Source organism: Lepidothrix coronata, unplaced genomic scaffold, assembly GCF_001604755.1.
Source record: "Lepidothrix coronata isolate B3197 unplaced genomic scaffold, Lepidothrix_coronata-1.0 Scaffold6, whole genome shotgun sequence".
Taxonomy (NCBI): Eukaryota; Metazoa; Chordata; class Aves; order Passeriformes; family Pipridae; genus Lepidothrix; species Lepidothrix coronata.
In genome coordinates this window covers 11,238,337-11,250,455 of record NW_016690186.1, presented here as the reverse complement: position 1 = coordinate 11,250,455, position 12,119 = coordinate 11,238,337, and the positions used below count along the sequence as shown (strand labels likewise).

At 38.1% G+C, this 12,119-nt stretch overlaps 1 protein-coding gene across 15 annotated transcripts in view; it reads left to right on the top strand.

Annotated features, from left to right (window-relative positions):
• DLGAP1 (DLG associated protein 1) overlaps positions 1–12,119 on the top strand; it is a 418,553-nt gene that overhangs the window by 45,074 nt on the left and 361,360 nt on the right. For 8 of the 15 annotated variants that reach the window (XM_017832684.1, XM_017832669.1, XM_017832679.1 and 5 more), the window contains exon 1: positions 5,878–5,957. The exons of 5 other annotated variants lie outside the window; for them this stretch is intronic. The gene's annotated coding sequence lies outside the window, so the exon portion shown is untranslated. Of the gene's footprint in view, positions 1–5,877; positions 5,958–11,574; positions 11,711–12,119 lie in introns of those variants that run through there. 2 more of the 15 variants (XM_017832717.1, XM_017832725.1) reach the window with 2 other exon arrangements.

Below are 12,119 nucleotides of genomic sequence, written 5' to 3'. Positions count from 1 at the left end.
TCTGAGCTTTCTTCTATGTTTGTATTACAAGTGTTCCTCTAAGATTTTTTTAGTTTTCCATTGCCTTTTCTGACTACATCTGTGATGCTTCTGCCTTTTTCTTTTGCATATACAGTAGAACTAACAACTTCAAAATTGCTTTTAGTCACCAGGAGAATCATTCCTGTTGCATTATACAACAGCACCACATCAGCATCTGCATGAGTTAGAGTGGTAATTTCTTCTGTTTCAAAAGGATCCTAAATTCATGTTATGCTTACAGTGAATTAAGGATTCCCACTATGCTTCCAAAGCCACAGATTTTGTAGTCATAATCTTTGAAATTAAACTACTCTTACTATTTGTTTTTAATGTACACCAAGTTCCTTTGAAATTGAGGACAAAATGACAAGGACACTGATGGTATCAGATTAAACATAAATTCATGTGTGCAGGGTAATTCATAAAATTCCTCTTCCAATGTCTGGATTCTTTTTCTTCTCCAAAATTTCCTGTTTAAACATAAGATTGAAGACTCTTTATCCTTGGGATTCTGTAATTTGCACATTCTATGACTTTTCCTTTAGGCTTTGAGTATTAATGTAAGGGATACGCCATGTTTATGCAGGGGCTGTAGGAGGGAGCTAGGATGAGTAACAGGTGTCCTTATGGCTTATCTGGGGTGGCAGGATGTGAAGTTTGGGTGTTTGTCTTATAGTTAAGGTGGCACCAGTGTTGTGTTTCTTGAAATACAAGAGTATTATCACTGTATAATTTTTGTAGTTGGTCATTTACTTCCTTTTTTCTAGAGCAGAGATAGCTTGGAGTTTTCTTTGAAGGTAATTTAGTACCTTGCAAACACTATAATGAAGTTTTCAATGCAATGCTCTACTTTTTCATGTGACACTCGATTGTCATCATCCATAGCCATTGGCAAGTTGCTTTGCCAAAAAAGTTTAAAAAGTTTTCAACTGCAATCTTCATTTAATCTGAGGAGAAACTTAACATTTGATTTGTCATTTCCATAGATTTAAAAAGATTATAATTTTCCCTCATATGCTGCACTAAAAAAAATTTCAGATGACAGCCGAAAGGAAGAGTTGGACATAAGTATGGCTTTTTTTTTTTATACTATTACTATTATCAAAGCAATTTAAAACCTCCACTGTTTAGGGATGGAAATCTTTAGGTCCATAATATGTCCCTTCCCTTTAACTATAGTTATCGCAAAATATCTGTTGTAATCGAGTATAAAGGATAGTGTGGCAATGTACTTCAGCAGCTTGGCTCCACAGATGTAGATGCAGTCTTGGAAAATACAGAAATCTTTCGTATATGTATAACAAAAGAAGTGTTCCATATGTATGACATCTCTGTTGAAAAGTAGCCATACATGTCATATCTCACACTCACTGCATTTGTTACTGATGGTAGAACAGACAAGTAATGTATGTTATTTTGTTTTACTGCAATCAGAAAGCAATATCATCCTTCTCATTGCACAACTAGCAGTAGTAAAGTTGTATGTAGCTTATTCAATTGTTAGTGACTGAGCTACAAAAGAAATACATGAATAAAACATTGTTATAAATATGCTAACATCAAAGCTACCTTCATATCATGTAGAGGGTTTTTTGTGCTGTTAAAATCAACTCTATAAAAATAATCTTTTAAAATCTTTTTTGAAAGTGGAACTTTCAAAAGACTGGTTTTTCTACTGTATCTTGAAACTCTGTTTTCACCTCTTCAAGACCAAAATTTTGGCTTATGCTTAGAGTAAAATACTATTTCTTAAAACAAAGAAACAAACAAAACAAAACCACAAAAAAAACCCCACCACAATATCCATCTGTGATAATTTATTTGTGAATTCTATTTTTGAGTACAGTGGTTTCTTTTGCTGCATGGAATGAAAAGACTTGCTCCACAAATTTGTTGAGCAGATATATTTTTTGATATCTTGAACAGCAGATGGAGGTGAGTTTTCTCAGTGTGATTTGAAAGAAAACTTAATGTAGTGTATGTGGGAGTTCAGATCTTGTAATCTCATGTTAGTTCTTCCCCAGTCTCTGCTGTGTAGCTTTAGACTTGTTGCACAATTTCTCTGTGCTTCCATTTTTCATTTTCATTCAGGTGCCTTTGCCTGAATTAGATTGTAGTATAGGATTTTTGGTGTAGGTGCTTCATGGGGGAAGTAGAACATCTTTTAGGTGGAGTAATTTCACAAGGTGATTGTGCAGAGACTGTTTTACAATGTACCAGAAACTGGACTAAATAGAACATAGCATCCATTCTAATGTGATAAAACCATCCATACTATCAAACCAAGATAATCTGTGGGTTGCTTTCCTATTGCTATCTCTCTTTTCCAAAATTAAATTTGTACCCATGTAAATTTATACATACCATATATGTATACGTATATAATTGTTTCCTTACATTTATGTATATATTGTTTCCTTACATGTAACTTATTTCAATAATAATTATGATTATTATTATGCAACTGTTATATGTTACTTCTACTTTTTAAATTAGTTTCTGGATCTATTGCCACAGTTGGGTGGTCAGGGTTTTGGCATAAGAGATAGGAGGTATTCTGATGGAGATCCACAGCCTAGTTTAGTCAAAGCAATATGTGACACAGCATATTTTCAATTTTCAAAAGCCAGAGTGGGAAAGCGCATAACTGGTTGCTGTGCTGCTGTACCTCTCTGAGTCAGCTGAAAAAAGTAATTATCCATTGTTCTCAGGGTAGAATCATAGAATGCCTTAGATTAGAAAAGATCTCTAAGATCATCAAGTCCAAGCATTAACCCAGCATTACCAAGTCCACCACTCAACAATATCCCAAAGTACCCCAGGGATGGTGACTCCGTAACTGCCCTGTTCTGCCTGACTGCCCTTTCTGTGAAAAAAGTTTTCCAAATATCCCAAGGTACGTCTTGAGACCACTTCCTCTTGTCCTATTGCTTGCTACTTGAGAGAAGAGAATGACTCCCACCTGGCTACAGCCTCCTTTGAGGTAGTTGTAAAGTGATAAGGTCTCCCCTGAGCCTCCTCATCTCCAGGTTAAACAACCTCAGCTCCCTCAGGCACTCCTCATAAGACCTGTGCTCCATCCCTTTCACCAGCTTCATTGCCCTTCTTTGGACATACCCCAGCACCTCAATGCATTTCTTATTGTGAGAGGCCCAAAACTGAACACAGGATTCGAGATGCAACCTCACCAGTGCTAAATACAGAGGAATGATCCCTGCCCTACTCCTACTGGCCACGGTATTTCAGACACAAGCCAGGATACCATTGACCTTCTTGCCCACCCAGATGCACTGCTGGATCATGTTCAGCCTGTATCAACCAGCAACTCCAGGTCCTTTCCCTCTGGGGAGCTTTCCAGCCACTCTTCGCCCAGCCTGTAGTGCTGCTTGGGGTTGTGACCCAGTTGCAGGACCTGGCATTTGGCCTTGTTGAACCTCATTCAGTTGGCCTCAGCCCATCAATCCAGCCTGTCCAGGTCCCTCTGTAGAGCCTTCTTACCCTTCAGCACATCAGTACTCTTGCCCAACTTGGTGGTGCCTGTCTGTGAACTGACCAAGGGTGCACTCAATCCCCTCGTCCAGATCATTAGTAAAGATATTAAACAGAACAGGCCCCTACATTGAGCCCTGGGAAACACCACTTGTGACTAGCCACCAGCTGGATGTAACACCAGTTCACCACCATTCCCTTGGTCCAGCCATCAGACATACATTTTACCCAGTGAATATTACAGCCATCCAAGCCATGAGCAGCCGGGTTCTCCCGGAGATGTTGTGGGAGACAGTGGCAAAGACTTTACTGAAGTCCAGGTAGCCTTTCCTTCCTACACCAATCATATTGCCTATCAAGGAAGGAGATCATGTTGGCCAAGCAGGACCTGCCTTTCACAATCCCATGATGGCAGGGCCTGATCCCCTGGTTTCCTGCATATGCTGTGTGATGGCATTCAGGCTGATCTGCTCCATGACCTTCCCTGGCACAGAGGTCAGACTTACAGGCCTGACCTCCTGGATCCTCCTTCTGGCCTTTCTAGTAGATAGGTGTCATATTGGCTAACCCCCAGTCAACTGAGATCTCCTCAGTCAGCTAGGACTGCTAAAAAAATGACAGAATGTGGCTTGGTGAGCCCTCCCACCAGCTCACTCAATACTCCTGGGTGGATCCTATCTAGCTCCATATATGTCTGTTTTCCAGTTCAGGGGGGTGAGGGCCCAAAGAACACTGATCTTACTATTAAAGACTGAGGCAAGGAAGGTATTAACGGCCTCACCCTTTCCTTCAAGCACTATTAAAAGCAAAATATAACACAGACACTCCCACACCCCACAGTAGTAAATTATTTTATAACAGAATTAAGCATGCTCATTTGTTACTCACTCTAATTTATTCAGGGTAGGTCCAACACTAAAGCAGACAGGTTTTTTAGGGGGGCTGGAGTCTCATTTGCATTAATATACATTCACAATTCTGTTTGGCAGTAAAGAAATTCAGTACATATGTGTGCTGACCTCAAATGTGTGTGAGGAAAGGCCTGTGTAAATAAGAACAGGGTCCTGGGGGTCTGATCTGGTGAAACATTTGTATCTCAGGTATAACTCTATGCTTCCTTCAGGATGAATAATGTGAGCTTGCTGTTCTTTGGTTTAATAGATACTCTGTGGCAAAGTTGAATTAAATCTCCATGTTGTCAGAGTATTATGTAGGTGCTTTCTTTTTTTTCCTGGCACTCAGCTTTGTGACCTATTTTTGTGAGTGATTTGGGGGGCTTTGGGACTTGCTACCACATAGCCTTTATTATTTACAAACTGTTTATGTCCCTTGCAAAAAAAGCCAAAATATACAATGCTTTAAATGAAATCTGAGCTAGGAAAGAAAATTTTCTGAAATGTTACAAACTTTTATCTTTTTAACTAAAATGATGCTAATAATTTCCAAACTGAGTGTTTATGTCAATGTAAGTGGTAATTGGCAAGTTGTGAATAGCATATCGAAGTCTTTAATGGTCATATTGTCAGGGTCAATGCAGCCTTAGCCAAAGTAATATCATATTAGATTGTCCTAAAACATCATTAAAAAGCAATGTAATTTTCTCTCTTTCCCAATTTTGTTGCTTCTGTGGCAGAGATGTGTTTGAATACCTTTTTTAACAATTTGCTAATCTAGCTTCATTTATTGTTTTCATAGTTCAATGCTTGAAACATCTTAATCACCTATGTGTGTTTAATGGTGAGGTCCAGATGCTCTAGGAAATACATTTTCCTAGGCTGAGTGAAGAGACTTGTTGTGCACATAACTCAGAAACCTTGTTGTGACCAGGCATAGGCCAAGGGCATTTATCCTGACCCTGAAGGTGCAACAGTGGACACGTGTCTGAGAGCAAAAACTGCAGCTCCAGCTGTGGGGTCTGCACCATCTATCCCAGCAGTGGCCGGTACCTCCACCCAGATGGAGCTGCTGAGGAAAGAGAGTGCAGTGCAGTGCAGACCTCAGGACATGCCGAGACCTTTTTCCTGGCCTGCAAAAGGTGTGCCCAGGTGGAGGACCTCCTGCTGCAGGTGACTGAGCAGCAGCAGGTGGTGAGAAGGCTGCATAACATCTGGGAGACCAAGAAGGAGTTAGATAACTGGTTCCAAGCACAATCTGCAGTGGACTCACAGCCCATGGCCAGTCAGCCGAAAACTCCCCCACTGGCACACGGAGAAGAGATGGAGTGCCAAGAATGCATCAGAATGGAAGTTTGCAATGGCAAGGACCTGCAGGAGGAAGAGACTTACCCTGAAGCCTTGGGTGCCCTTGCAGAACCGCTTCATCACTCTGCAGACAGAAGAGGAAGTATGGAATCACAGAATGGTTTGAGTTGGAAAGGATGTCATAGATCATCTAGTTCCAGCTCCCCTGCCAAACACAAATTGCATCCAGAGAGAGGCTGGAACTGAGTAAGGCAGCCTGATCTGCTCCCTGTATAGCAACCACTGCAAACTAAGAAAAGGCAGCAGATCTTTAAAGGCCCCATCAAACCCAAATCATTCTATGATTCTGTTAATGTGAACATTACTGACCTTCTGCATTTATATGGATAAATTCTGCATTTATTAGTAATTATCTTAAGAAAATACATAGCTGAAATATAATTGTCATTAGAACAACATTTATGTTCATTAAGAGCATGGATCATACAATTGCATTAGAGGACTTGACAGATATTTTCCAATCCATTGCCATAAATGCAGAATTTATGAGTTAATCATTAAGAGTAAGTTTAAAATGATCAAACTGATTAGGTGGGTTTACTTCAGCATGATGATTGCAGCTGAATTGTCAGTAAGAATTTCTGTGAATAAGATGATGAAATTTGATTTGCCTAGACTTTGAGCAATACCTTTTTGCTGGTACTGCTTCATTATGAGTAAAGTTAGAGCTGTCACAGCTGCTGCAGATTTAGTTCTTGTTTTATTATTCATGCATTCTTAACTGAGGGGTTTTTTTTCTAGTGGATAGGTGGCTGTGAGGTGTTGATAAATATACAAGTGAATGTGGTTCTCTGAGGACAATACCTTGAATGCTTCTGTATTTTAACTATGATCTTGTAGGAAGTTACCAGTAATGGGTTGGCAGTTTATCCTTTCTGCATGTGGCAAGTTAGAGGGTTTTGCCTTTGTTTTGGGGGGAGTTTTGAGGGACAGCTTTCAACCACAGCATAAAGTTTAGTGCTTCTCTGCAGCTTCTTTATAGTTGTTTTCAGAGGTTTGGAGAAGGAAGCTAATTTGAAGGACCATCAGAACTTTGTAGTCCATGCAATCCTCTGCATTCCAGTAGGTAGAATCAGCAGGGAGTGGAATAGTAGTTTAAAATTAATGTAGTTGCTATTATCCAGAAAGTTTTATTGCAAAATAATTTTCCGTCATCTCTCTATTAACATGTATCATTAAACATACAACTATGTGGTGGGTTGAAAAACTATATCCTAGGTTTCTTTCGCTGAGCTCAGTATTTTGCTTTGCTCTACATGTGGATGGAAGCTTAGAAAGAATGTGTAGATTGTATTGATTAAAAACAAATTGTGAAAAAATGTATCAGCTTAAGAATTTGAAATTTTGTCTCTCCTTATGCTTTTAGTCCCTGCTGCTTTTTTTCTGTTTCTTTTTTTCCCTTTATTTTCTGCCTTTTGAGAGAGAGGGTGGAATATAATTAAGAAGACTGAACAAGTTCTTGTAATTAAAAGTTTCAAATGTGAAACATATTTTATCAGTTCACTTTGTCGTTAGAGTTCAGTTTTAGAGTTGAAGTATCTGAGATTATTCCTGCAAATTAACATTATGGCTAGCATTAGAAAAAGCATTTATGGTGGACAGTTCATGTATTTTCTTGAGTGTTCAATAACCAGTCTCCAGCATGGGATGATCACCCAAGCATTCTGCTCCAGCCTTCTTCTCCACCCTATTTCTTTTAGTGAGAGTGCATTCACTTAAAAATTGTCTTTTAAAACTCACTTGCTATATGATAGTAGTCAGGAATCAAAGGTGAACTTACTGTGACGTTGCCTGAACTTAGGATCACATTTTCTGCTGTCCTTGACAACAGAAAAATTAAATGCTTTTTTTTTAATGTCACTTCCACCTGAGAATATCATCATGGAAGAAAAAGAAAAGATGATACACATTTTAGCATTGGCTTCAACTGCTGACTCCTTTTTTTTTCACCTTGTGGCCTTACTAAATGTAGGTTTTTGGAAAAGGCTAGCCTACTTCATAGAAATGAAAAAAATTCTTGTAAAACTGAGACAAATTTGATAATTTATGCCATATATTTGTCATAGGAATCAACTTAATAAATTGCTGATACATGTTTTGATTTTGAGTGTTAGTGGAAATTAGATCATCTCTGTTTTTCTGTTGTCCTGGTATTAATGAGTCTGGATATTGGTATCCCCAGTGAAGTTGGATAAAGAGGCAGCGTTAAGCTCAAATGTTCTTGACTCAACCTTGCAGTAAAACAGCAAAGTCTTTGATATTTGCTTTGATGCTTTTGAAAGGAAATACTTTGACTTAGAAATAATTGATTTTGCATCTACATTCAACAAAATTCATTAGCTGTCAAAACATTTTAAGTCTGTCGAATCCATATTTTCTTCCAAAAAAAAAAACTTGGAAAAATTTCAGCCATCACTGTGTAGTTTCCACCTAGCTAGCAAACCACCTAGGAAAACTGGTTTCATTATTTTCCTGTTGAATGGTCATGTGCTTCCGTACTTGTATAGTCATAATAATAATAACAAGAAGCAAAGGGAAATGTAAAAAGCCATAACATTCAAGCATACACACTTGAGTATTCAAGCCTATTTTACTAAGAAAACCTATTAGCAATTGTTGACTTCAGAAAGTTATCCAAGCATGTGAATTTTGTACTTCATCTCATTTCAAAAGGCTTTTGCCTCTTTCTGACTCTTCCACATATGAATTCCTGAGCAAATATTTAAGTATATCTGATACTTAAAAAAAATTCAAAAATATGTTAGTGCCATTTCCCACTGCACTTTATAGGGGAAAATACTGGTTTTTAATTGTTTATAAAATATTTACATGCCATATATGCACTTGGAGATAGGGTTATTTTCTATCTTTAAGTCAGAAGATGTATTTGCACATAACTACAGAAAAAGAAGCCCAGGCCTCCTTTTGCTTCAAGCATCCTTGTAGCTAGCAATTATTTGATTCTCTCCTTCAGTTATTTCAATATACTTCTACAGGTTCTGTTCTGAGAAATCTGCTGGCACCAGCTGTGAGAGCTGCCACTCATACTTGTAAACTCAGTTTCTGGAAGGAAGACTGTTCTTTTAATTTTTTTTTCTGTGGGCAAATTACAAGCTGCAACCTTTAAAAATTAAACCTGAATAATGGACTATTTTGAAAAAAAAATAGAAAGTTGGAAACTTTGGATGGTTTGGAGGCTTTTTTCTCAACAAAGGTCTGTTGGGATTTGTATAGGAGTAGTTTTACAGGGTATTTAGATACTATTCATCAACGATTATACATTTAATAAAATTTAAAAAAAAAGTCATACAGACTACCATGTGAAAATTTGCCAAAAGTTGGTTTTGTCTTTATTTGTGATTCTTTAGATAAAAATATCCTGGTTTATATTTTTATTTCATTTATATAGATCATATTCATTATTTGTCCTAAATAATTCAAGCAGGTTATGTAAGGTATATGGCACTGTAAGTAGAAATAATAATCAGAATGCAGTGTTGCAAGAGGGATCATCAGCTAAAATCTGCACATACTCCATTTGAGTGTTTTGTGTGGGAAATGGATGGCAGAACTCTCTCCTTGCTCCTAATGTAGGCTTCTGTGTCATATTTAACCCATAATACAGCCTCCGTTTGGAGGTCAAAATGTGATGTAAATGATAATATAAATCTATTTAAAAACAAATTTCTTGTTTTAAGGGTCTTGCACCTACCATCCTATATTTTCTTGGTTCTATAAAAATAGATGGACAGTCCTATGCTGTTTCAATCTCATAAACAACAAACAAAAAACCTGTTATTGATGTAGAGATGGCATCAAAAACTTCTAACAGCTTTCAAAAATACATCAAGGCCAATTACTTCTAAGCCTTTATGAAAATAAAAGAAAGCAACTTTCTCTAGCCCATTTTTCTGGATAATAATTAGAAGGTTTAGAGTTGCCAGCCAGGTGGTTTTAGCTGTGACAGCTGGAAGTATAGCTTCTTTCTTTATTTTAATCTCTGCTAATCAAGTGTTTCTGAACCTCTTTGTAAATTGTGATTTTTTTTCTTTTTTCTCCAGAGTAAACCTATGCTGCCTTATTTTCCCTTTTTGTCTTGTTCCCCTCCAAACAAACAAATAAATAAACAAAGCCTTATCCATGCAGGAGAAAAAAAAAAAAAAANAAAAAAAAAAAAAAACAAACCTTTCACAGAACCTGTTTTTTTCTCTATGAAGTTTTACTTCATGTTTCAAGTGAGCAATGTTAGCCTCACTACCTTTTCCTCCAAGCAGAAGAAGGAGGATATGCCTTCAAAAGTGGAATAAGAACCCACAAACTTCTTTTGCTCTTTAAACTTAAACCAGAAATTCCAAATACTATTACTTGCCAAAGCAAATGTTACTCTTAATGCAGAATTCTTTCTTTGGAGAAGAATCAGAGAAAAAAATACTTTGAGGAAGGTATCAGTTATGACACTTAACATACCAATAGGAAGTGCCAATAAACTGTGATGTGACAGTAGTGAAAGTGTTCACTTAAACTGTATGGTTAAAGTCAGTTTGTGTGAGCCAAGTCTGGTCATTCACAGAGACAGTAATATGGTATAACAGGGAATAGGACAGCATGGCAAAACTCCAAATAACTAAAATTCCCAAGGGAGTTCCCGTCTGAGTCTGCAGCACAACATCACAAACCTCTATCCATTCAGTCCTGAGTCCCATTTGAATTACATCATGGATCAGTGCTGCATTTGTTTGTCCATGAGTGCTGTTGAGAAGATTTCTAAGTGTTCATTTCTCATAGGAGAGAGATATCCACCAGTTTTTCAGACTGTTTATCAAGATCCCCTTCCAGACCATACCTGATTTATCCTGGCACACCTGTAAACCTCCTCTCCATTGTGCATGCCCAGCATGAGAGAGACCGCCTGCTTTTGCTCCGCACAGCTGTTGCCTTCTCAGATGAATCATTCTGGGCATCTGAGGTGCAATACTCGACTGGAAATCAACCATACCATGTGTACCTTGGGCACCAAAGGCTTGACTGAGTTGCAGCATGACATAAGAGGTATAATAGCTGTTTTCCCTGATGCTAAATGACAGCCACCAAAGTCTGTGGGATAAATCAGTTTGAAGAAAATTCAGTAAGATGAGTCCATCTAGGGGCAGGTTTCACCTTGCTGCTGAAACAGGTATTGAGGCTCTTTTGTTTAGCCCAGGAGATTGCTCTTTATTGGTTGCATCTGTATACCTTAACGGAGCAATGCTTTCGACCTTGATATTCACACTGCTCACCTCCAGGTATTCCCTGCCAGCCAGGACCATTGCCTACTGCTCGCAATAGCTGCCTTCCCTGCCAGTTGTTCTTGCTCACTCTGTCTGCTGCTTTGCTCTGTCAGCCAGTCTGCCATTATCTCCCCATCTGTTCATTTTCACTCTTGCTGTTCTTCCCAGCCACATTTCTTTGCAACTCCTATAGGGTTTCAGTTCTTTTAGAAAGGATACAGTTATATCGATCAATCCACCTGGAGCCTTCCTTTTTTTTTTTCTTTTTTTTTTTAAAGAGGAAATGCTCAATCCTTTCTCATTATTCCCTTAGTAAAAACTTTTTTTTCCATCAAGGGTGTAAGCTGCAGCATTCTTTTAGGGTGACTTATCCAATTATGGTCAGGTTAGCTGTTTATGTTTACCAGATAAATTTTCCCCAATTTTACCGTTTAGCTATGTTTAACAGGAATCTTGCCAGGAGCTGCAAGAATTACCCAATCCATGTGTGAATTGAGTTTGATCAGCTCAAGCTTTTGATTGATTACAGGCAGCTTCCTTTACTGTTTAACCAAGGTCAGCACAGCCCCACTGAACTCCCCACTGAAGTTTCCAGGGAGAAACTGCTATCCGAAGATCTCAGGAGGACAAGAGACATTTACTTCATGTCTCCTATGTGGATCATACAACTCAGTGGGATTACTGATTGGATTTTTGTTATTTAAGAGTATGAGTATAGTTGATGTACATTCATTTTGTGATAAATTGTAGCTATCAGGTCCTGTTTTGTGGAATCTCCAAGAATCAATTCTTTGCTGAATTTCTGTCCTGAATGTGTGCAAATTAACTTTCCTATATTACTGCAGTTTGTTGCACACATTCGTAAGAGAAATGCAGCTTCCAGTTTCTCTGTTTACTTGAGTGCCTTTTGAATTATATTCATGGCCTCCAAAATTCTTGTAATCCCTTTCAGCTTATGTGATAGTCCTTGTTCCATCATCTAACTCACTGATAAAAATAATAAATAATACCATACTGCACATCATCTCTTGTGAACCTCACCCAAGTAATCCTTGTTTTTGTCAGTGATTAGATGTTGTTA